The sequence below is a fragment of the Nicotiana tabacum genome, chromosome 19 (genome assembly GCF_000715075.1).
Source record: "Nicotiana tabacum cultivar K326 chromosome 19, ASM71507v2, whole genome shotgun sequence".
Lineage (NCBI taxonomy): Eukaryota > Viridiplantae > Streptophyta > Magnoliopsida > Solanales > Solanaceae > Nicotiana > Nicotiana tabacum.
This window is the reverse complement of record NC_134098.1, coordinates 109,790,502-109,813,947: the sequence shown is the minus strand read 5'-3', so window position 1 is coordinate 109,813,947 and position 23,446 is coordinate 109,790,502. Positions and strand designations below refer to the sequence as shown.

General features: G+C 40.9%; 1 pseudogene; it reads left to right on the top strand.

Moving 5' to 3' along the window:
* Positions 1-8,511: 8,511 nt before the first annotated feature.
* Positions 8,512-22,743, top strand: LOC142173651 (small ribosomal subunit protein uS4m-like; annotated as a pseudogene).
* The last annotated feature ends 703 nt before the right edge of the window (positions 22,744-23,446 follow it).

Genomic DNA, 23,446 nt, shown 5'->3' with positions numbered 1-23,446 from the left:
AAAAGATTTTTTCAAGCGATTGTGTGATAACTTTTTCTTCTTCTCAATCATTCAAGATATTATGTGAATTAATATATTACTGAATCTAATGAGTTAAACATATATTGAATTAAAAAGAAAATTTTTTCTAGTTTGATAAGGTAACTGTTCTCTTTAAAATTGAAAATGGATTTGATACAATTCAACAGAATCTAAGAAATGATTTTAGAATTTGATTCTATAAAAATTCAAGTTTTATTTTTGAATGAAGTTAGACGATACAATTCTTATTAGTTTAATAATTTACCCAAGAGTTACTCAATGAATCAGTTGATTGGAATTGCGGGATGGATAGATGTTACAGATAATGAATCAAATTCTTTTATATGTCTGTATCTTTATCTTTGTTAGTGCTATCTGCCTATAATGATAGATGAATCCAAAATTTTTCATTCAACTTCTTCTTTCAATTGAAATTTAGATTTTTGTCTATCCTCCTATTTTCAAAAAATGGAAACTTAGGTAAGTGATTTCTAAACATATGTATAAGAACAACATCTTTCATTTAATTTAGCCCTTTCATGCTTAGTATAACTAGTTATTTCGCTTTTCTATTAGCGGCTTTAATAGAACCTCAGCTCTATTTATTAGTCTGAGCAAGATACGACTTATTCAAACTGAATATTTAAAATGAACAATTGATAAAAATAAATCTTTCTTTGGGATTACAAGTATTCTATATTTACTTACGTTACCAATTGTCAATCCTTGGTCATTGTCATTGAGATTCATGTCAATTTGGATTAATATTTAGGTATTGATATTACCTCCTTTTTTTCTCCTTTCAAAAAAAGAAAAATGATTAAAGTTTTTCTATTGGAATCGTGTTAGGTCTAATTCTTATTACTTTAGTTGGATTATTCCTATCTGCATATTTACAATATAGGCGTGGTGATCCGTTGGACCTTCGATTAATTAACATCTCTTTTTTTTGATTGACCTCCTCCTTTCTTTAATTCACAGGCACAAGAGGTCAAATTCCGATTGTTGTGAAAGTTACTTAATGAATCTATTTCATTCTAATTCGATCTAAGAAGAAACAAATCACGCTCTGTAGGATTTGAACCTACGACATCGGGTTTTGGAGACACACGTTCTACCGAACTGAACTAAGAGAACTTTCTTATCACAGTAGACACGACTGTAGAGAAAAGGAATTCTTTTTGTACCCCCCAATACATCTTGCATGCATATACTCTCATAAAATGAAAATATGTGTGTCCAATTTGAATCGATCTCAATGGATCCCTCGTTACTGCCCAGAGGAGTAGAATAGGTAGAGATGACAGGATTTGAACCCATGACATTTTTTACCCAAAACAAAGGCGCTACCAAATTGCGCTACATCCCTTTTAATTGGTCTACAACAGTGTCATTGTAGAGAATCCCTGCCCACCACTCTCCCTATAGGTCGAGCCTGTTTTTCAGTCGCCCTCTACATCATTATTTTTTCCATAGATATCTAATTTATCTTGCCATTTATTATTTTTTGGTCTTTATTGATTTATATACTCCTCATCATCCCACCGCTCCTACCAACGCTTACTTACAACTAAGCAAAAAAAAGGGTTCTAAATAAGAAGCCCTTTAAATAAGCGAGGCTTTCCCGATAGAAAGTTTTGCATGCAACAGTGATCCCAATTTCATGTATCCGGTTAAGCAATCCCTGCCTGCCAGTTTCTTCCCTGACAAAAAATGTGAGCACCTAGTGTGAAAGGTTTATTTACTAAGTAAAATAAGGCAATAAGCAAGGGTGTAGCAGTTGCACGAAGTTGCGCCTTAGCGCATTTGTTTTCTTGCTCGTTAGCGCTGTTTTTTGATTTTTGAAAGAAGCGGCATAGCTTGAAGAAGAAAATCGAGCCTAGAGTAGCAGCCTCTTACATTTTTTCATGCTCCTTTGATATGTTATTAGTCAAGCGCTAGCGCCTCTTTAGAGTAAGTCTTTTCTGTTATCAATGAAGTCGAAAGAAAAAAAAGTGTGTTTCGTATAGATTTAGACTTGTAGCTTGATTCTTTTCTCATTCCATACTGGGAAGAATTGCAGGAAGTCATTCGATAACACTTCTTCCTATTTCTTTCTCAATGATATACGACGATCAAGACAATTCTCGTGAAACTCTTTTATTTCATAGAAGTGAATTCTTATTCTTATGAAGAAAATAGAATTCCCTATTGATTTGTCCCCTAGTCTAGACCTATTCTAATTCTGAATTATCCGTTGATATGCTGTTCCCAAGGACTAGCAAAATATAAATAACGAAATTCATGGGTCATCTCAATGGGTTTAGAAGCCACACGTTTCTATGGATCATCATAGCGCACTTCCACATATCCACTCACCGGAAGGTCTTTTCGTAATGGATGACCCTCGAAACCATAATCTATAGATATACGGCGTAGATCCGGATGATTGATGGAAGAAACACCAAACATATCCCAAACTTCTCGCTCCCACCGGCTGGCTGATGGAAATAGACTGACTACAGGAGATATTCGTGTTACTTCGTCTGCACTGCTTTGTACACGAATGCCTGCGTTATACCGAATACTCAGTAAATTATAGACCACTTCAAATCTTTGTTTTCAATACGGATAATCAACTCCGCAAATATCGATCGAAACTTGAACCTTTGTATATGTATGCTATTTCAGAAAGCACAATAATTGAAATAGGTAGTCCGTATTGGTATCAGATCTATTCCCATGTTCCGATCTTTCTATTTTTTTGACCCGTTTCTTAGGTAAAGTCTCCCAACTATAATTGAAAATGAATTGGTTATCCATAAAGAGAAAGAAATTTTTCTTCTAGTTCCGCTTCTTGCTCTTCCAATTCAGAAAGACTTGTCGGAAATCGCCGGTTGGGTTGGTCAGACCAAGAAAGGCATGAGACTTTTGGACATTGCTTTGGCTGAGTATTGCATGGCTACCTAGTGATTTACAAGCACCCTCACTGCACACTTTATATATATTTGTCTCCATCCAATCAAAGCCACCCATGCCATAGAGAATCAGGATTTGCAAAAACGAGACTAGGGACCATGCTCCCCGCTTTCTTCCTATGGTTACTATTAGAACACAAGCCAAGGAACTCAAAACCACAACACAAGCACCCTTTATTTACTAGTTTGGGAGTTTTTGCCCTTTGTTTCCGACTTTGATGAAGGTAAACAGTCAAAAATGTTCCCCGTAGAAAGCGAGCATTGAGGCTTTCATCAAAACTAAGAGAGAGGCTCAACTGGTGCTTTTTTCTATGTTAGCCAGGTGAAAGGCTTGATTGACTATAAATACATTAGTGTATTAAGTAAGGAACTACTAAAACATCTATTCACATTTTTGGGCTATAAGACTCTTATCTTCCAGCGAGCTAGGTGCATAAGTTTTTTTAACTCCAAAAATGATTCCTCCCCCAGCAAAAAGTGGTCCGCATACTGAACTTGACTTGTTGTGATAGGGGTACCGCCTTTTCATTCCCACCAAGGAGCCATAGATTTACTTAGATAGGGCTTGACTGCCTTACCGTATATTATATTAGTAAAGGAACTGTAGGCTTGACTTTACTAATATAATATCAAGTAAAGTGGCATGTATCCATTTTTTGTAAAGAAAGAGGGCTACATCACGAGCCGCTACTAATAACTGAAAAGGTTCACAGCAAGTTCAGTCTATATTGACAAAGGGAACGTTTATGCCGGAGGGGTTTGTCTGCATGGAAAAAGTATTCACTATTGCTTACAGCGCCCTCATTCACTCATCTTGCTTCTTCGGAACTGTTCTGCGGACACGTGGAGTCGAACGTCTCTCTACAATGTGGCGTAGGTAGACTGATTATTGTAGGTGACTGTCTCTAGTGGTTTAGAAAGAGTTCTGTTACTACCAACTTCTTTCTTTGTAGTTTAGTAGATTTACATGCTCTAGTCGATCTAAAGTAGGTTTATGTTCAGCAACAAAAAGAGGTGAGGTTCTGCTTTCTTACATAAGAATATTTACAAGGGGGAAGCCTCAAAAGGCATACGAGTGCGCCTCTCGTAGACGAATACCGACTCAGTCCATTGCTACTGCGCGGGAGTCTCAGCCGGTCGGTGCCGGGTCGGCCCCTATGGCACTATTCACCTTGGGAGTGGTTCGGCCATCAAGCTACTTTGTCGGGTAGGGGACCAGACTGGTGACTGTTGTGGTTGTTGTCTGCAAGGTATGTGACACCCTACAAGTTGAATAGTTCTTAGCCAGGAGATTTTCCTTTGGATACTTACAACGCTCATTGAACGGTTCAAGTAGAAGTGAATAGGTAAGAAGTAGAAATCCCATATCAATCCATCTCCATATGAGACAATATGAGCAAAAGACATGAATCCCTAAATCCCGCAGAAAAGAACTCACTCCGGAGGGAGTGAGGGAGGTATTCAAAAAGAGGAGCCGCAGGTTCTTTCTTTCCTTGTAGGAAAGGTCTTGGTTTGGTATGTCATTAGAGAAAACTTGTTATGGTTATGCGGCTATATAGAAAAGGCGGGTGGGGCTTCAGGTGGCTTTTTTATGAATAGTTTCAATTAAAATTTCATCGATTGTAGCTAGTGATTGCCTGGGTCGATGTGTGATCACCAAAGGTGAAGTAACCCTTCATATTCTCTCTCCGCCCATGCCGAATACCTCCGGCCGGTTCCACTAGCTAAGGCCAGGAGCTGGTTTGGGGAATCACAGCGCCTTACCTATTCGGGTAGGACTTGATTCGGAAATGGAATGATTGATATAATCGATATTTCATAGAAGAATGGCTGACACCATAAAATCCTTTCACACCCGCACATCTGGCTGAATATATAAGGAAGTTCACACACCCTAGAAAAATCCATCTTGTATCCCTGACTTTCCAGCTTGATCGCTTGTCTTATTTATAGTTTTCTTAGCGGGTGGTTTATGTCTGGTCCTTTCGGGTCGCCTGACCTGGGTTGATGGTGATTAGTAACGGCTTGTCTGGAGTCCAGCGGCTCTCTATGGCTTCGATGTACTATTACCTGCCACCAAAACATCGTGAAGGATTCAATGAACATCTTGAAACATAGTAACACAGGACAATTCACTGAATCGTTATTGGCTCTACCGGAGGAGTCTGAAATCAACGTGTAACTGCTTGGGCATTGAGTGTTTTGCTGCTTGAGGAAGTATGTGAGAGGATCGATGTTGAGCAGAAGTGGGGTTAAAGCAGCTAACAATGCATTCCCCATGTACTTAGTAGGGCTTGAAAGGCTGGTCAGTTTGTTTTCCTTTCCTGTCTATTATTTTCAATCCAAGCTGAAATAGAAAAAGCCGCAAGCACCACTAGGCCCGGTCTTCGGTTGAACGTCAGTAGGGTTCGATATTCATTCCTTACTCAAATAGAAAGGTGACAGTCTCAATATAGCGGCAGGGTCCAAAACAAGCCTTTGATGATCCATGGTGTTTTTGTTTTGGTTACAATAAGTGCTTGTTTGCTCGCTTGCAGCGCCTCGACTCGAGTTTCCGCTGTAGGATTGAGTGAGGTGATGAGAGCTGAAGCCAAGGTTCCTTGCTACACTCCATAGATGTTCGTAGGTGTGTTTAAATTCAGCCTCTCGTTAGGTCTTCACTGAAGGATTGTCCACCTTCTCAATCCTCTCTACCATACCCTTAGAAAGTTACAACGGATGACTTCCATTACTAAATGGAAGAACTTTTCAAACTAGTTGATAGTTGTTCCTTGGTTGCACCCCACAATGGGTTCTAATTTACTAAATCACATGTTTCTGTTTTCGAAACATCACATCTAGAGTTTTTTGGGGGAGAATCACTCAACGCGGGGCCCGTGTGAGGTCAGCTGATGGTCGAGAGCTCGTTTCCCCTTATACGCTCTAAAAAAAGGGTATGTCCGATTTTTGGACCCTGTGTTGAGTAAGGGTTCCAAACCTTCCAAGAGTGATAGGTATGTGTTATTTCTTAGCACTCTCTTTCTATATTATGCCAACCTAAAAAGAGAGATAGAAAGTGGATTTCAGGTTCGATAGTCTCGAGAAGGTATTAGCCACCGGTGACCATACTTTCATAAAAGCACCATTGGGCAGTGGTTCCTCTCCTTCCTCTTGAACCTAGAACAAAAAATTGTTCTCTCCATCAGCTCGACTAAAAGTTCCGAATGGAAAAACTAAACTGAACTTGATTGAAGACGAAGGAAGCGAGTGCCGAAAAAACCGCTTTCTTAAGACTACTATGAATGAAAAGAACGGAATTCCTTTTCTTGACTTGGCCTGCGCGCATTATACCTAACCTTTTAACATGATTTCAATCTCAACAAATAAATGAAACCATAATTCTTTGATCGCTTGCAGCGCCTCTTAGTATTTTAAGTTAGCCTGCCTTATGAAGATCTCTCGGGTGTCTACGGCAGATCCGATCAGTCTCGTGATGAAGAGAAGTCTTTTTCGATTTTGGTTGTGCGGTAAACTACTCGGGGCTCACCATGGTTTAGTAAAAGGGAGGGGATATTTTTTATTCATCAGGGGGTTCATTCATTATGAACTAAAAAGTGGTTGGCAGATTAGTGAGGTCTTAAAAACGTCATAGAATTCATATCGGCCATTCCATTTTTGCTTTCAGCAAGTAGGCGATGGTATCTATGCTTTCTATCTTTCAATCGGATACCAATTTCTTGGATGCGTTTGAAAGCCTCGAGATGAATTGCAGAATAAAATCTTTCTATGTTTGCCTTGTGTCTCCGAAACAAACGGTCCATTTCTTGATGGGCAAATGACGGGGATTGAACCCGTGCATGGTGGATACCTAATTCACTGCCTTGATCCACTTGGCTACATCCGCCCCTACCCCCGCATAGGTTGAAGTCTCTATCTACGATCAGATCCTTTCTGAACTCCCCTATGACCGCTTATCAAAGAGAAGCTTTTTCCTATACTATAGTGGCAAGTCTATTGTTGTCTTTCAAAATTAGGGGAAACAAATCTTCAATAAGTAGAAGCTTCTTGGAAAAAGCTTCAAACAAAGAGGCTGGGTTGTTCACTTCATTGATTTGACTTCACTTTACTTAAGATTAAAGATAGGGGCCGGGCGGGCAGTGAAGGCTCATTTAGTAGACAGCGAGCGAGCTGCAAGCACCTACTCCTATCAAAATGAGAAGCAGCAAGCGGAACTTGAACTTGAAGAAGCGAGCCTCTATCAGAGAAAGCCATTGCGCGCTAGCCCCTTGTCTTGTATAGGGTGGAAAACCTGCGCACCCCTAAACTACAAGCTTTCTTTGAAGCCCCTACAACATGGGATATTTGAAGAATCCCCTTTCTACAAACCTTTCTATAATATAAGAGAAGCTCTTCGAGCTTTCTTCGCATGCTTGAGCGCATCCCCTTTCTATTAGTAAGGTTGTCAAATTTCCTTTAGTTCCTTTATGACTATAATATAAATAATAGGGGGTAGGGGGTGCTAACGAGCAAGAAACTAATACTTCGCGCAGCTGCTACGCTCTTACTTCTTGCCTTATCTTTTACTAAGAAACTAATCTAAATAGAAGCCCTTCTTTCTCAAAGTCAACTTTCTCCCTTCTTGCTTTAGTGAAATAAAGGGCGCTAACGCGACCTTACTTCAGTTGGCTTTGCCCTATCTATTCATCTATTTTCTCAAATGGATATTTTGGGATCTCTCTTGTTCATAGATCTTGAAACCAGATCAATATCCATTTCTCAATAGATCTATTTATCGATAGAAAGATATAGATCTCTATATGGATCTATCTCAATATCTAAATATGGAAGAACTAACACAATAAGGGCGTAACCAACGGAAGGTTCTCACCCTATCCCAGACATTGTTCTCCGACGATGTCCCCTGGGCGAAAGGAGCCAGTATTCTCTTTCTTTCTTCAACCGTTCTGATCATGACAAGTGGCTCATTTCGTCATCCTATCTATGCAATTTTTTGTCTTCGTTCGTGATCATGTTGGGCAAAAGCTAGCTGTAGAGGAGCGGCTATGAAACGGCGATTCCCCATTTTCCATTGAAGTAGGGAGGGCCTCCTTCCCCACCATTCCGACCTATTATTAATAGGGATTTTACTGATGCTGAAGATAGCTTGCTTACCAAGCCGCCCACTTAAGAAGCTAGTCGCCAGGAAATAAGCGAGGAGGAAGCGAAGCTGTCTACGAAGCTTTGTTTCTCCCCCTGTAGCTGTAATACTCGGCTTGTCGCTACTTTGATTCAAAAGGTAACCGACGGTTCCCGATTTTCTCTGCTTGCCGCAACCGTAACCACTTGTAAAAATAGTGATACGCTCTAAAAAAGTAAAGAGGAAGCTTCCATTCTAGAAGCTACCGATTCCCGCCTCCCTCAGGGTGTGAAGTTCCCTTCCCTTTTCTAAAATGCCTGAGTGGTCTGCACAGCAAACGTACAAAGTGAAGTGCAGTTTGGCTTACCCTCTTCTTCGCATTTGGGTTGGGTTGACCCAGAAGTACAGTAAGAAGGAATGGAAGCATTGGAGAGTCGTCTGCAATTCACACTTGGGCAAAGACGACTGACTTTGGAAGCGCAAGACGAACCTATTTCTGCTATTCCAGGTTCTTATTGAGCGTAGCGAAATCAAGGTTGATGATAAAGTCAACGAAGTTTCCATGGTTTTGTACCTTTGCGTAGTCTCGGTCCACAGTGGAAGGCTCCGCACCTGAGCCTCGTTAGACTCGGCTGAAGTGTAAGGTGTAAGGGAAGAAAATAGAAGAGATGAAGTCCGTCCCTTAGCCTAGTCTATATCCACAACTGACGCAACTCTGTACCAACTCCTCACTACTACTTTCAGTTTTCTTTTATTTTAAAATTAATTAACGGCTAAGCGATTTAATAACCTGAGCTTTCCTTACCCAGCTCACCTTACTTCGTAACCTTAGCCTCCCTTTCTTTATAGTTTTCTACTTCGACTAAGTGACTTCGTAACCTCAACTTACTTTTTTATTACTGTAGCATAGGCCTTCACCACTTCAAACGGGCCCGTCGCCCCTCTTTTTTTTGAATTAGAAAGAGCGGGGTCTTACTTATTCAGGGGGGATGAAAGACAAATAAAGGGATCAGGGGGCTTTATGATTGGAAAAAGAGAAGGGGCATGGTTGTTGTGTCACTGGGTCGATGGGGGAACCCGTAGGAAGGGGGGATGACCCACAAAATTCACATCAGAAATCGCCAACATGAAGACAAACGAAATCTTATATTGCGTATAGAAACAAAACGAACCACTTCTATTATCGGAGCTGAGGTATATGAAGAATGGCTTTTTGGTCCCTTTCGTCCAGTAGTTAGGACATCGTCTTTTTATGTCGAAGACACGGGTTTGATTCCCATAAGGGATAGGTACTCATTCCCGGCCGCATTTAGTTAGTGTTCATTGCAGAGTGATCACTCGCTATCTGGCTAGAAAAGATAGCCCGGAAGCTTCCTCTCTCCCAGCAAGCAAGACAAGATCACCACTTCTCTCAGTAATGGAATTTCTTTACTTCGTAACCTTAGACTTAGATGTCCTTTCATAGATTCTCGAACCTCCGATAGACAGAATCTCCATGCATGCGTTCTTTCTCTCCTCCCCTCAGCCATACATCCCTTTTTTGCTTTTGGCCATTTTTGTTAGGCATTGAACCCCACCCCACGGAGCAGTGCTGAGTGGTGTCCTCCCCTCCCTAATACCTAAAAAAAAGTTCTGCCTATAGAGCCTAAAGCTTAAACCATGGCATGGCGCAGTAAGTTTTCCTAGTCTCTCGCCCAGTCTTCGCCTTCTTCAGTGGCCAAGTTGAAGCATTCAACGTAGGTCTACCACCTTTTTTTACAAGGTTGAGCTTGTTCAATTGAAGCTAATACTATGCTTCCCTTCCCCCATTCAAGAGAAAGCGAGGACTTTCTTTTAGCTACCGGCCCAAACAAAAGAGATTAGCCTCATGATCGATCGATTGATCGGATCGAAGTACGAAAGGGTTGATTGATTTCTGAGATCAGCCCAAGACTAAGGCAGAGGAATTAGCTGCTGCAGGATTGGACTTCTATCTATCTCACCACGCTCCCCTACTCCTATAAAGGCCGGCGTAAGGAATGCTCTGCTCATCTTTCTTACGGCTCATTACCGCAGCGCTTGTTCACCCCTTCCACTTCTTCCATTAAAAAAAGGAAGTCTTTCCTTGGTAACTATCATCTTGAAGTGAAGCGAAGGCATTACTGAAGAAAATAAATGGCGGGTCGGTCAATTGCATTAGGTAGGAGATGCAGGACCTGTCTTAACTGCAAGTGCATTCGTTATTCAATTCCATCCTAAATCCCACAAAATTTGGATTCCAAAGTGTGTATCTCTTCTTTACTTTTAAGTGATAAGGGGGTGACAAAAAGTATGCTTGCTTCTCTATGTTGTTGTCCCATCAATGAGCGTAGATTTATATCCAAGCCTACCCTTTTGTGCTTTTCAATCTGTATCATATTCTTAAGGTATAGGTTTCTTTGATCACATATCGACATGTGATCCGTCCTTTCTCCCCCTTTCGTCATAAGGCGTGGTCTGACTATGAGAAAACAAAATTCCTGTGTTTAGGTCCCTACTAAGCATAATTCATAAACTATGCAAAGGCTCTTTGAATACTTTTGAAAATGCTTTTAGCAAACAAAGCAAAAACAATTCTTAACGCCCTTATGAGGTAGTGATGAGTTAAACTACTCGTGTTGGGATGAAAGTCAGCCAGGTAAACTGATTCCATTCTGCTACTAGGGTTCCAAACCTTCCCCTGCGCTCTAGAATCTATAAATACCTTTTCAACTCAAGAAATTCTAAAGCTATTTAGAGTTTGTATTTCTAACTAAGTCGGAAGGAGGGCTTTGGGCAAAGAGTAACTCAAAAGTATTTACTTAAGTCCCAGTACTGAAAGACGTAACTTCGAGAGTGGATTTCGATGGAAAGAATTCATTTACTTCATGCAAATTGCTTATGTAAGAACTAGTAGAAAGAAAGGAATTAAAAAAATAAACAAATAAAGCAGCATTGACATTGAATGAGAATGCTTGAATGGGAATCATCTTAGAAACTGACTATTGACATGAGTCTAAGCCGCCAGGAGAGGAGAGACCATTTTCTTGAGAGAGGAACGAGCAAGTGATAGATTGGGAAAAACAATTGGTAGGCCTTCTGAGCGGTCATTTAGGGGCCTCGTTAGCGACCCATCAATCTTCCCTAAGCTGTCAGAGTCTGATAGAAGCGAGCAAGAGATAGAGGAATCCTCGCTCACAAATGTTAATTGAAAAAGCAAGCCCGAATTCTTTTTAATTAGGCTCTATAGTCTGGTCCCTGTCCCTAGTAAGGTCTGATTGTTATTCGTTAGTCTTGTTTTTACCACGAAAAGGTGAACGTTGCAAAAGTGCTTATTTTTTTGGGAAGAATAGGACTTCTGACTCCAAGCCTACCCTACCCAAAAATAAAGTTTCAGCTATTGATGTAGCCTCTTGTCGATACTACTAATCTTCTCGCTACCTACTAGAAAAATCCCATCAAGATAGATTGAATCGATGACCTATACTTAAACTAAAGGCACAAGGGAATAGCGAGCACAAAACAGAGGAAATGCACATGGGTCTCCTTGAAGAACGAAGTCTAGGGTAAAAAAGAAGGGTAGAGTGGGCACACTTTTGCTGTACTTGGATTGGCATGGTTGTCCCCCTTTGCTGTTAAGGCTCGGCCTTTGACTCCGATTGCCTCGACTTTTCATGTCAAGCGTACAAGTCTAGTTTAGTGAGATTTACTTCTAAAGATTGGAATTCTTTTTCATCTCCCATGTCAAAGTCGACGTCTTAACCTGACTTCCTGAGCTCGGTTGATTCTTAAAGCAGTTGCTCTGGATCGAGAGATGGATGCTTACCTTATTATTATGAAAAGGAGAAAGAGCTCTTTTTATAAATGTTAAGGTGAGTAGGGGGGTGTTGCTGGCTTGCTGGCTAGTTCATACAATCAAGGAAAAATGCCTTTGCCTTATTTTTTCAAAATGAAAAAGTAAACTACCTTAGTAAGCTAGCTTTGGTTGCTAAGCAAGCCGAGCACTATGCTAGGACGTGGATCGATCATGACGAGAATGTACTGTTCCGTAATGTAATGTTAATGTAAAAGAAGAGGCAGAGTCCAGTTCCCCTCCCTCCTCGACCAGACGAAGGAGATATGAATTCCATTTTGGTGGGTCAGGGCTTGGCTTGACCCTGTGTTCTCCCGGGTCAGCGGCGAGAACTTGAAAGTGAATCATTCAGTGGTGGGGTGTTCATAGAACAAAAGGCCTCGCCCAAGGAGTGGCAGATTTGGATGGAGTCTCTCTTTGATGCTGGGGAGATGAGATCCATAGATATTGATAGAGTCTCGCTGATAGAGAAAGAGTACGCGCGCTAGCATGCTATGGCTTACGTAGTTGATCGAATCAGGTAGCCCTTCCTTCGGGCAACCAACCAATCCTGGCACATCCAATTCTATTCCGATCAACAACTTGGAGGTATGGGTGAGTGGCTTAAGGCATTGGTTTGCTAAATCGACATACAAGAAGATTGTATCATGGGTTCGAATCCCATTTACTCTGGTACGGAAATTAAAGGGGCGTGTGAAATTACGTGAGAGAAAGAACCTCTTGGTGGATTCCAGTCCCCCGGAGGATAGAATAACATTTCTCAGTTACTAGGAGCAGAGAGCCCGTTGCACCTTATTTTTCTTTGACCGGCCTATCTTCTTTCTATAAAAAAGCTCCCTTCGGCCGTCCAATCCCTGGACGACTCTCGGTTCTTGAGCATGTTGGGGGATTAGGCGACAGTTGAAAGAGCTGCTCAAAAGCTTGACGAACAAGCAAAAAAGCCTATCTATTCTATTTTCTTAGTTTAGTAAAGGGCTTTTCCCTTACTAGTCAAGTGGTAAGGTAGGGCGCTATTCGATGAAGAAAGAAGACTTTAGGAAAGTGGTTCAGGTAGCTCAGCTGGTTAGAGCAAAGGACTGAAAATCCTTATGTCAGTGATTGGAATCCACTTCTAAGAAGGCGAAAGGTCCAAACCGTAGCCGAGAGCAAGCCGGATTTAGAAATGAAAGTGAAAGAGTAAGCAATAAAATGTGAGCGCTCCTGCACTATACGGATGGCGTTTTGGCGGTAGGGTTGGGGTGGCTTGCTTGAGGAAGATTAAAAAAAATAGCTGATTACACGGATTGGTTCTCACATCCCTGTGCCCAAAAGGATAGGCGAGTTCGGATTGAATGTTCATCGATCGGGTGGATCTATATGCTTCGGGGTGGTGAGACGAGTGTGGCGCAATCTGGTCAGCGCATTTTTTTTGGGTACAGAGGGCCATAGGTTCGAATCCTTTCACCTTGATGTTCATCCGTTGCGGCGTGCAGCCCGGTCCCATATACTCATCAAGCCAAAGGGCCCGGGTTCACTAATCACATGAATACTGATATCAAGCATAGTAGAGTGCACACGTATAACTGATGGAAAATGTATAGAAATTATAAAACATGGATGAAAGCAAGCACAACTAGGGTGCAATGATCAAATCAACATCACGAGGGACATCTTGCCCACATCACCATAAGGCCTGAACGGAATTACGACATGCGTGGAGAATAATCATACAACCTCACGGCCCATCACAGCATAAGAGAGTAGCACATAACATAGGCCAGGGGCACAAATAATATCCATTATGCCCGGTAACATAACTGTGATATCAACTACACAAGAGTACCCAAACCTGATCCAATACAAAGTACACATTCCTGTTGATCTTTCAAATATCCCCATATCCTTACAAAAGTCTATAGCAACTTATCGATAATGTATGCTATCAGTTATCCCATTGCCAACGTTGTTTCACAATCCACAAACAATAAATAGTCCGCATATCAGGAAATCCAGCCCCAAAACCTCAAGAATACCAAAATTTCCATACCCGAACTCAACTACGATACTCAAATGGCTGATAGATCATTCACACCCCATCATCTTACTGAAGCACCCATATAGATGTTTTGGCCGCGTAACAAAACCTGAACCGCGGAAGCCTCAAAATCCAGTAATCATCGTACCGCTAGCCAAGCATCTGCGAACAAAAACATAAAGTTCCTTCCTAAAATGCACATTTTTCACACGTGATATCCAATAACGCCAACATTCTATTAACTTCTGATATCCATCCAGGAGAAAATCATAATGTACATTATATTCCTTATGGCCATAGCAGACAACCGACTTAAGCCGTGGCCAATACCATCGAGAACTCTCCGAGACCCGCCCGCGCGCAACTAAGTCATCATGACCGCATCTCCCCAACTCAATCCAGCCACACAAACTGTCCAACCCAATAGTGCTGCCACAAATGCCGGTAGAGAATTCCCATTCAAAAGGACCAATTACTTCCATTGCTATGCTGACCCAACACCACAAAGTTGACCCATTTCTTCGGATACTCCTTGTCTTTCATCTGGGGTAGCCTTCTCCGTTGTCGGATAGTAGGGATAACAACGCAAAGCATAAAGTAAAGACATGATTCCTCGACTAAGTAAAGTGTTTTTGCCCCTTATCGGTAGTTCTGTAGCAGGTTGTTTCGTACGTTTTCTAGGATCGGATAGAAGCACCACCCCAGAATTGATCCTTCTTTTCTTCTTACTTTTACTAAGTCTGGCTCTAGTTTCTCGTTCAACAAAAAGAAAAAGCAGTGTGATTCTTTTATTCCTAATATTTTTCATCTCTTTCTTTTTCTATTTTCTCCGGATCTTCTTACTTTCTCTCTTAGATGTTCTTTTGGCTGATCTTTTCTTTGTTTTTTTGGTTTTTAGTGTGGGCGCAAGGCAAATAATTCCTCTTCCGGGCCTTTCAAATTCCTCTTCCGGTCGGAGCCTTGGCCCCCGACTCACAATATAGCCTTGGAGTCATCGATGATAAAAAGGATATTGGCAATGGAAAATACCAATAGCATTTTTTGATGGATAAGGATAGGGGGGTCTATTGGGCAGAAGTAAAACATTCACTCAAAAATTGCTCCTCGCAAAAGGAATATAACCAATTGATCGAGTTCGAGAATAGGGATCTTCGGATCCCTGAGAAAAAGCATTTGTGCTATTCTCTTTTTCAACAAATACTTACTTCGCACCTTGCCTTGGCCGAAAATGCTGCCTACACCCCCAAGAAGCCTTTTGTGACTTTTTGGATGTGAAACGAAGTGAACTTGACAAGAGAGAACTCCAATTTTTGAATCTACTATCTCGCGATATATGAACACATGGCCAAAACTCAGCCTATATTAATAGAATACTCGGTGGATGATAATGAATTGGATTTGCACTGAGAAGTCCCAATGGCACGGTTAAGGCAGCTGAACGAAAGAAAAGCGGTTAGGCTGCCTGGGTGACACAAAGCAGAATAATCTAACTGGAGGAGTGAAAGCTACGATGGCTTGGTAAGCAAGCAATCCGTTATGTGGGCGCCAACTCCAAGTTCCCTATCTTCTCTCTTTTTTTTGTCACGATCAAAATGAAAGGTTGTTCTCTGGGCCTGTCTTTTACTCCTAGATATGCTGGTTCGAGTCCAGTTCGTGAAAGAGTTTGTGAGTATACCTCAGGATGACTTTTTATCCACTACTCATCCTCGAAATCTAGTCTAGTTCAGCCATAGAGAACTTGATACTTATCTTCAACACACCTCAAGCGGGATGAATCAATAGCAGAGGAGGATTTTATTTAATAGCTGCAATTATGCCTTCAACCCAAAAAAGGTCAGATTCTTGGAAAAAACTAACATCCGAGATTTGTGAACAGACCGGCTTGGGACATAGAAATCCAGATGAAGACCACAAGGGGAGGCATAGGGCTGTGTGAATGCGGCTTTCACTAAGAGAAAGATGTGCCTACAATGAAACTGTTAGACCTTTGTTGATGCACATGAATTATCTTTCCAGCAGTGAAGCTAAGAAAAGAAGCCCTTAGAAAGCAGAGCTAGACCCATACAAATGCTTAATCGAAAGCTCTATCCTCCTTCCCCTCCTACCAGATCGAAAAGAAGAAGTTTTCTCTTCCGACCCAAAAGGCTTTTGCCGTGATATTACTTCCCCCTATTCGACGATTCACTCTTCGTGGACTTGCTTGAATCGTCCGAAAAAAAAGGGAAAGTGCTAAGACCGCTAATGCAGCTAGGGTAGTTTAAGGACTCATTTCCAAGGCTAGAAGCCTAGACTAGACTAGAATGGAGATTGCTTTGGTCTTCAGTCAGCTCTACTAGATGCAGTTGCCAAGGAATCCAATGCACTAACTCTTGGAAGCTCCATTCATTCCCACCTACCAACTAAGGAAGACGCTACTGATCCCTAGATCGAGGGACTACGTGCATTCAATCCCTTACAGCTGCCTTCCAAGCCCTTCCACTGCCCGAACTACCAATCACCCCACTATCTGCTGGTCTGGTTCGACTCGAACTTCTGTCATGTCAAGCTTCCTGACCTGCTTTGTACTAGCCGGTATTTTGTGTACTTCGGGGCAATGACTAGCCCTGCTCAACGCCCTGCACCCTTCTCTTGATCGCTTCATTGAGTATTCCTTTTTCCTATCCCGTTCTTACACTACGCTATCTATAAGGTTGACGTAGCCCTCTCGTCTCTCTCTCTTTTTCCACGCAAAGATTCCATTCCTTTCCTTTCCTAGCCCATTCAATGTGGTCATGTATGTAATAGAATTCAATGGGAAGACCTCTTATTTGGACCCAGATTGCGATGGTAGTGAATGTGGCCTCACCTCCCACAAATGTAGGCTCCCAAAGCCTTAGACTGAGATAGTACCACAAAGCAGGGGTTAAAATAAATGACTCTATGGAAGTCCTCTCCCACTTGAAAGATAAATAAGGAGAAGAAGTGCCACAAATCAATGCATTCCATTCTTAGCAGAGGTTCCTTCCATATAATCCCTCGAAGTACTTCGCTCACCTTCGAAGAGTGAAAGGATCATTCAAAGCAGACTAAAGTCATATGGCAAAGGATCTTAGAAGGGTGACAGAGGGGAGTAGTAACGTATGAAATCAGTTAGATAGAAGCATGTTGGATGACGAAACGATGACTTCATGCTTAAATTCTAAATTTGAGATTTCTGACCATGCGAAATGACGTACGTGATGATGGAATCGATCAGTAGGCTAGTTTCAATTTTAGATTGAGAAAGTGGCGGGCCTAGTTAGCTCTCCAATAGTGCACCGAAACGGGGCTTGAGAGATGGTTAACCTTTGATCGGCTAAGATCGAATTGAACTATCTTTGATTGAGCAAATCCAGACCGATTTTGATTTTCGTCCCCGCGGGAGACATCATAAATAGTTAAATGTTTGATTCCCCTATTGAAGTAGGAATCAATTGAATAGGACTTTCCTATCCCTTATTTATATCCGATTTTTCTCTCTTTCTTTCTGATACTTGGTTGGCAGGTCAGGGCCTTTCTCACTGGGTGAGGTAATCCGTATTATTCTATGTCAATGTGACCTTAATGACCTTTATTTTAAGATATTGTTCGCTCTAAGATGCACGACATGACCTTCGATCTCTCTCTCTCTCCATAATTGATATGGAAGTTGGAAAAAATCAACCACACAAAGCTGACCTCAAAATGTTCCAAACACGCATAAGTGTGAAGATTAAAGATCTTCTTTTCTATATTTCATATAGTTGATTAGTACAAAAGAAAAGGGCACTTGTTCATGCATTACAGGTAGATTCCTCTTACCAAAGAAATGGAAGGGGGCACTTCACCGAATGATAGGTAAAGTATGGGACGTTCAGTAAACAATCCCTTAGCTCAAGTCCTCGGAGATACCCAAGGCAGCTCCCCGTGTCCTTTATACCCAACAGGACAAGAGTATACAGGTCCGCCAGGGGCGAATAAGAGCTCGTCGAACCGTCATTCTTTACTTCCGGGGTCAATCAATCGGTAGTCCTCCAATTTATTCTCGAAAGCCTGTTTATAAGAAATAGCTTATGCCACTCGTGTTGCCCCGGATTGACAAACGAGGCTTGGATTGGAGATTCTTGTGTAAACATTCAAGTTGACAATCAGCTTTCTAGACAACTAGTGGACTCTAAAACCAATACCAATGATTTCGCTGGATCTAAAAATAATGTAGCACGGAAAATCGGACTCACCAAGGATGGTGAATGGGCAATACGTAGAGGTTGCTCTGCTTCCTATGGATTGTTTTATAGCGGTACAATTACGATGCTTGCTCTGAATGAAAGAGAGACGACTTTCCTTTCAGATGTTGCAAACACACAAATGAAACACCTTAGTCAACGGAAGAAGTCACTATCAATCCGATCTAGCAAGAAATGCTTTACCGGTAAAGTAAAGCGGGAGACAGTCGATCTTTTCTTAAGGTTCCAAATAATTCAATCAGTGCCAAGAAAAGTATCCGGTTGAAGAGCGAGGTAGCAGAAGGGAGTTGTCAAAATATGTAATCCCTAGGGTATCGGTATCAGAGAAGGGGATTACTCAATGCTGCTACAGGCACTTATTAGTTCGGATTGGGTAATATGAAGGAGCTAATAGAAGGACCCGCTGAAAGTAGTTCCGTCTTTCCAGGTCTTCCGGAGTCAAAATTTCCTCATCCAATAGCATTCTTAGTTAGTACCATTCAACTAAGCCTGTTTTTGACGAGTGAAGTGGCTAGGCTACATGCTTAACCTAGTATTCCCGGATTGGTATTGGATAAGAAATATTTTGCTTTCTTCCCACTCATGAAGAACAATAAAGTGAGGGGAGGGCTTCTGTGTAGAAAGGTTATGTTTGGAATGAAAGGGGGAACACTAAAATAGTAGTCACCAAATTTGACTATTTGTTTTATGAAGGCGAATTGATAAGAAAAGGTGCTTCCATATGCATAAAAGCACAAGGGAAGGAGGCCCCTAGTCCAAGTATAATAGCATATGGGGTTTAAGGGTGAAGATACTATAGTGGTTTGGCACTCCTGGTCAACTTTCTTTCGTTTGAGCTTTCTTTCTTCTGCCATTACGTGAACCACTTATGCGTGGCGCTGAAGAGGAAGGCGCCATTTACTGTACTACTATCGGCCATTGAATGATGGCATTGTGGATCTCATTCGTATTGCAGTTGTTTGGACAAAGTTAGAGTAGTCATTTAGGGAATAAGTCTTTTTTAATTATTTTATTAGAATAGCATTAAGTGGTAAACATTTTACACTTTAAGTTTTACCATACTATACATGCAAACATAACAAATAAAACCAAACAAAGATAGTTAGCATACATAGGAGTCTATCTCCAATAGGCACCGGGGTAGATGTACACTGAAAAAAACAATAACATCAAACATGAAAACAAATGTCTCAAGACACTTATTGAAACCTTCTAAAACTAAAAAGAGTCAGTCTGTCGACTCTTTTTAGTTTTCTCGGGCACCAAGGAAGATTGCATCCATGATCAGTGCCTGCTGCTCCTGGCATAGTCCATGGAGTCTTTCTTCTAGTTTCCAAATTCTTTGACGACTTGCTTCCATTCGGGCTTCAATAGCAGCCGGGTTCACAGAGCAAAGATGCCTCAAGAAACCATTTAACATTATTCGAGTCTTTCGAAGAAAATTTTATACATTTTGTATTTCTACGTTAATTTCAGCAAGTCGCTGGGGAATGTCCAGAATTTGAGCAGTGAGGGCCATGGCTTCTCGATATACACTAGTAGTAAATTTCTGCTTTTTGTTTTATTTTGTAGAGCACGAAGGCTTATCGAGCCTCTTTTTATAAAGCGTATAGCAATTCTGCCAATGCAGTACGAATTGCATTGCTGGCAAAATATGAGTACTATAACCACACTACCTATATGAAAAATCAAACTTTGCAGAACCCTTATACCTAATCGATCGTGGTGAAGTCAGCAATGGATTCGATGGATTATACACCTTACGCTAGGATTTGGGAAGGACATTTACGAGACTGAGGTGAGTTTTAAGAGAAAGACGGGGGTGGATTTTTTTTTACTCTAACTGACTGTGAGCATGGGAATTGCGTTGCCGAGCAGAGGGCAGAGATGAATTTGGTGTTGCAGGTTTGATGACTTTAAGAGAGGTTGAAAATTTATTGGTTTTTTTAGCAGGTATATCGGTATGAATGAACATATTATAGATTATAGAATGTAAAAGAGCCATACGGCACGAGCAGTTAAGTACAGTACTATCATTCCTTTGTTTTGTTGTGTGAAGAAACTAAAAAACTTGCGAAGCACGCACCTCAATCACCCTGCCTGTGTGAATTGAACGAACGTAAAAGTATAACCAACTTAATCTCGTTTCCACCTATTTTTTAGTGTTCGGCCATTACTAGCAAAGTCTAAAGGACATGTTCGTTGCCGATTTGGGGTTCTGATGGATGATACTGCTAAGGTTATACCCCAAGTACACACGTGATTCTGCTCTGGCAGAAGTGCACACGCAATTCAGTTTTGGAAAAACTCCCTGAGGTCCAGAGAGAGATGAAGTTTATAGTCAACCTCTGCCTCTCAGATAACTTTCTTTTCCAACACTTCTATGTGGAGATGGATACAATATTAATATGATTGATAGTTTAAGTTAACTATTTGCATTTTTCCAAAGTCTCTAATTTAGGGCTTGGTTCCGGCCTTGTTTCATAGTGAATTTATGGATTTGAATATTCTCACATTGAATTCTCTTTTGTAAATTCAACTTGACTTGTACCTGGAACAAAGAAAAAGGGTATCTAATTGAAATCCATTTTTTTCTATTTTTCGCTTAGATGTGCTCGGCAGATGCTAAAGCCAAAGCGTGATGGCAAGAATTGATCGAGCGAAGAATTACAGTTCTCAGCTATCACATTCAGAAAGACTACTGGCCTAATTTCACTCAATTAAATAAACTATACCCTTACAAAACTTATTAGTACTCCTACACAGTTGTTCAATTTTAATGTTATTCTCAACTCTATCCCTGACTGGGTCTTTGATTTCAGGCCTTTTTGAGGAGGGTATCTTTTTGGTTAATATCAGCCCGGCTCACATGGACTACCAGTCTTTCTTAGTTGACAACTTTATTGCAATTTTCAGTTCTCGAGTTACTCCTGCACAAGCAACAATCAGTTATGGATCTGATTGAGGAGCGTTGGGAAGAATGGATCGGGGAGATGCCATTGAAAATCACTTACCCAGCTCTGGAAGGACATGAGTGGAGAATTGTCATCGGATTTGATCCAAAACACACATGGCAGAGTTACCTTATTTGTGAGTCTTGGCCGGGTTAGTGTTTAAGGAAGAAAACCTTATTGTAGCTTCTTTTTTATTTACATAGTGCCAAATTCAAAAATAAAAGATAAAAGATGCTTGTACGCATATTAGATTTGCTAACTCAATTGATCCTACTGTGTCTAGATCAGGGTTCCCGCTTGATAGCTTTGTATTGGCTCCCATCTTACTTAACGCGACCCTTAGTTGAATACCGATCACAATTGTTTGAAAATTTTGAAATTTTCCAATATAGAATTATTAGTTATGTTAAATACCCCGAAAAGCCGAAACCTCTTTTTTCGGTCCTTAGAAAAACTACGACTAGTCAGGAATTGCATAAGAGAAAAGACGTCGTAAGTAACAATAGCGCAAAAGCAGGCGGCGGAGATCCGCAAATGTAACTGGATGCCTGGGGCTTAGGACAAGGAACGTCTAGAGTCTCTTAAGAAAGGTCAAAGACTAATTAATATCATATTTACGCCGATCATATTTTAAAAAGTCCTTCGCCCCTTATCTTCTCGTCTATCTTCTTTATCTTCTAATCGGATCACCTGGCTTCTTTCATGCCCTACTTGAATTGCTTTATTCAAAAAAGCTTTCTCTATTAAGAGTCGTTTAAGAAGCTAAGCTCCTTCAGATTGAGTATCCGATGATAGTCACTTCGCTTTCCTTTTAGACTGAAAAAGGAAAATAGAAAGATTGAGCATAAAACATATATAGAGAATGAGCTATTACGTGCAAACAATGGAAATTCAATAATAAGAGTATGATCTTCTCGCTTAAGAATATGAGATTCCTACGGAGTGAAGTTGTTGGGGGGAAGAGGAGATGAGGAAGCTAGTTTAATTGAGGAAGCCACTTTCTTTAATGTATACTAATTTTAAACTCTCCCAAAGTGATATAATATCTTTTCAAGAAAATGATGTGAGAACCCGCGATGAAGAAATAAAGAGATCCTTCTATATCTAAATCTCAGTTGAGAAAATAATAGGAAAATTCCTAGATCACCCGTGGAAAAGAACCAAAACCGAATGGTTTCGCCTACTCAAAACTAATAGGGGATGTCGCCTACAACTAAAGTATGCTTAGGCAGTTCTTTCGCTGATCACAACAGAATGAAGAGGAATTTGTATCATTTCAAATCCCTATTCTTATCGGAGAGAAGGAACAAGAAAAACCAAAATATTCCTACTTGAACAAGAAGTCGTATAGTTTACAACTATTCTTTATATAGTATTTCCACATATACCTATTGCTCCGCATCCCCCCATCAGTTTACTAAAAAGATCAAAATAAAAAGGATCGAACTACCTACTCATTATTCGGAGGTGAATCATAGAACACCAAAAGTTGTGGTATCTTATGGACCTAACATAAGTCACATAGCTCGCGACATAAGATTGAAAGACACAAACCTTTTTCTTCGGAGTGGAAAGGGACGTGGTTAAAACATATAAAGATCGGCATAGTCACTCATAGGGACATATCTATACGGATAAAGGATAGTCTAGGCCGATTCATAGATAGATCTCTCTCCATATATATAGGTATTTCTATGGATAGAGATAAAGATAGGGATCCATCTAGATCTTGATTCACTATTTCCATATTTTTTCTTGATTCTGATTGATTGCCTTTTTTACGACAAGTTTTAAATCTTAATGCATGCAAGGAAACATCGTTTTCAATTATTACTTGTTGGGTCGAAGCGTAGACGAGCGAGCAGAGCCAAGGAAAGAGGGAAGCCCGTCATAGGGCAGTCGACTAGAAGTAGAAGACTGCTGGCCTGAGAGAAGGCGACATCTCTCGGGAATCATGGCCTTATTTCCCTTCTTTCTTTTTGATTTCATCTTTTTTTTCAGGGGTCTAGAAGGATAAAATGTGGGGGAGAAGGAAGCCGAACCTCTAATCAACCTGGACACATAAATAATTCTCGGCGTCGAGAGATATTTCAGATTACGTAAGTAACTCAGTGAGTGCTTTCCAAGTAGGGCTTGGAAGAAGAAAATGAAAGAGGAACAACCGCGCTGGTTGTAATAGATCGACTTGCATGCTAGTTCTTGCTCCAAAATGAAAGTTCCATTTCAGAGAAGGACGTCGTACTATGATACTTTCTGTTTTGTCGAGCCCAGCTTTGGTCTATAGTTTGAT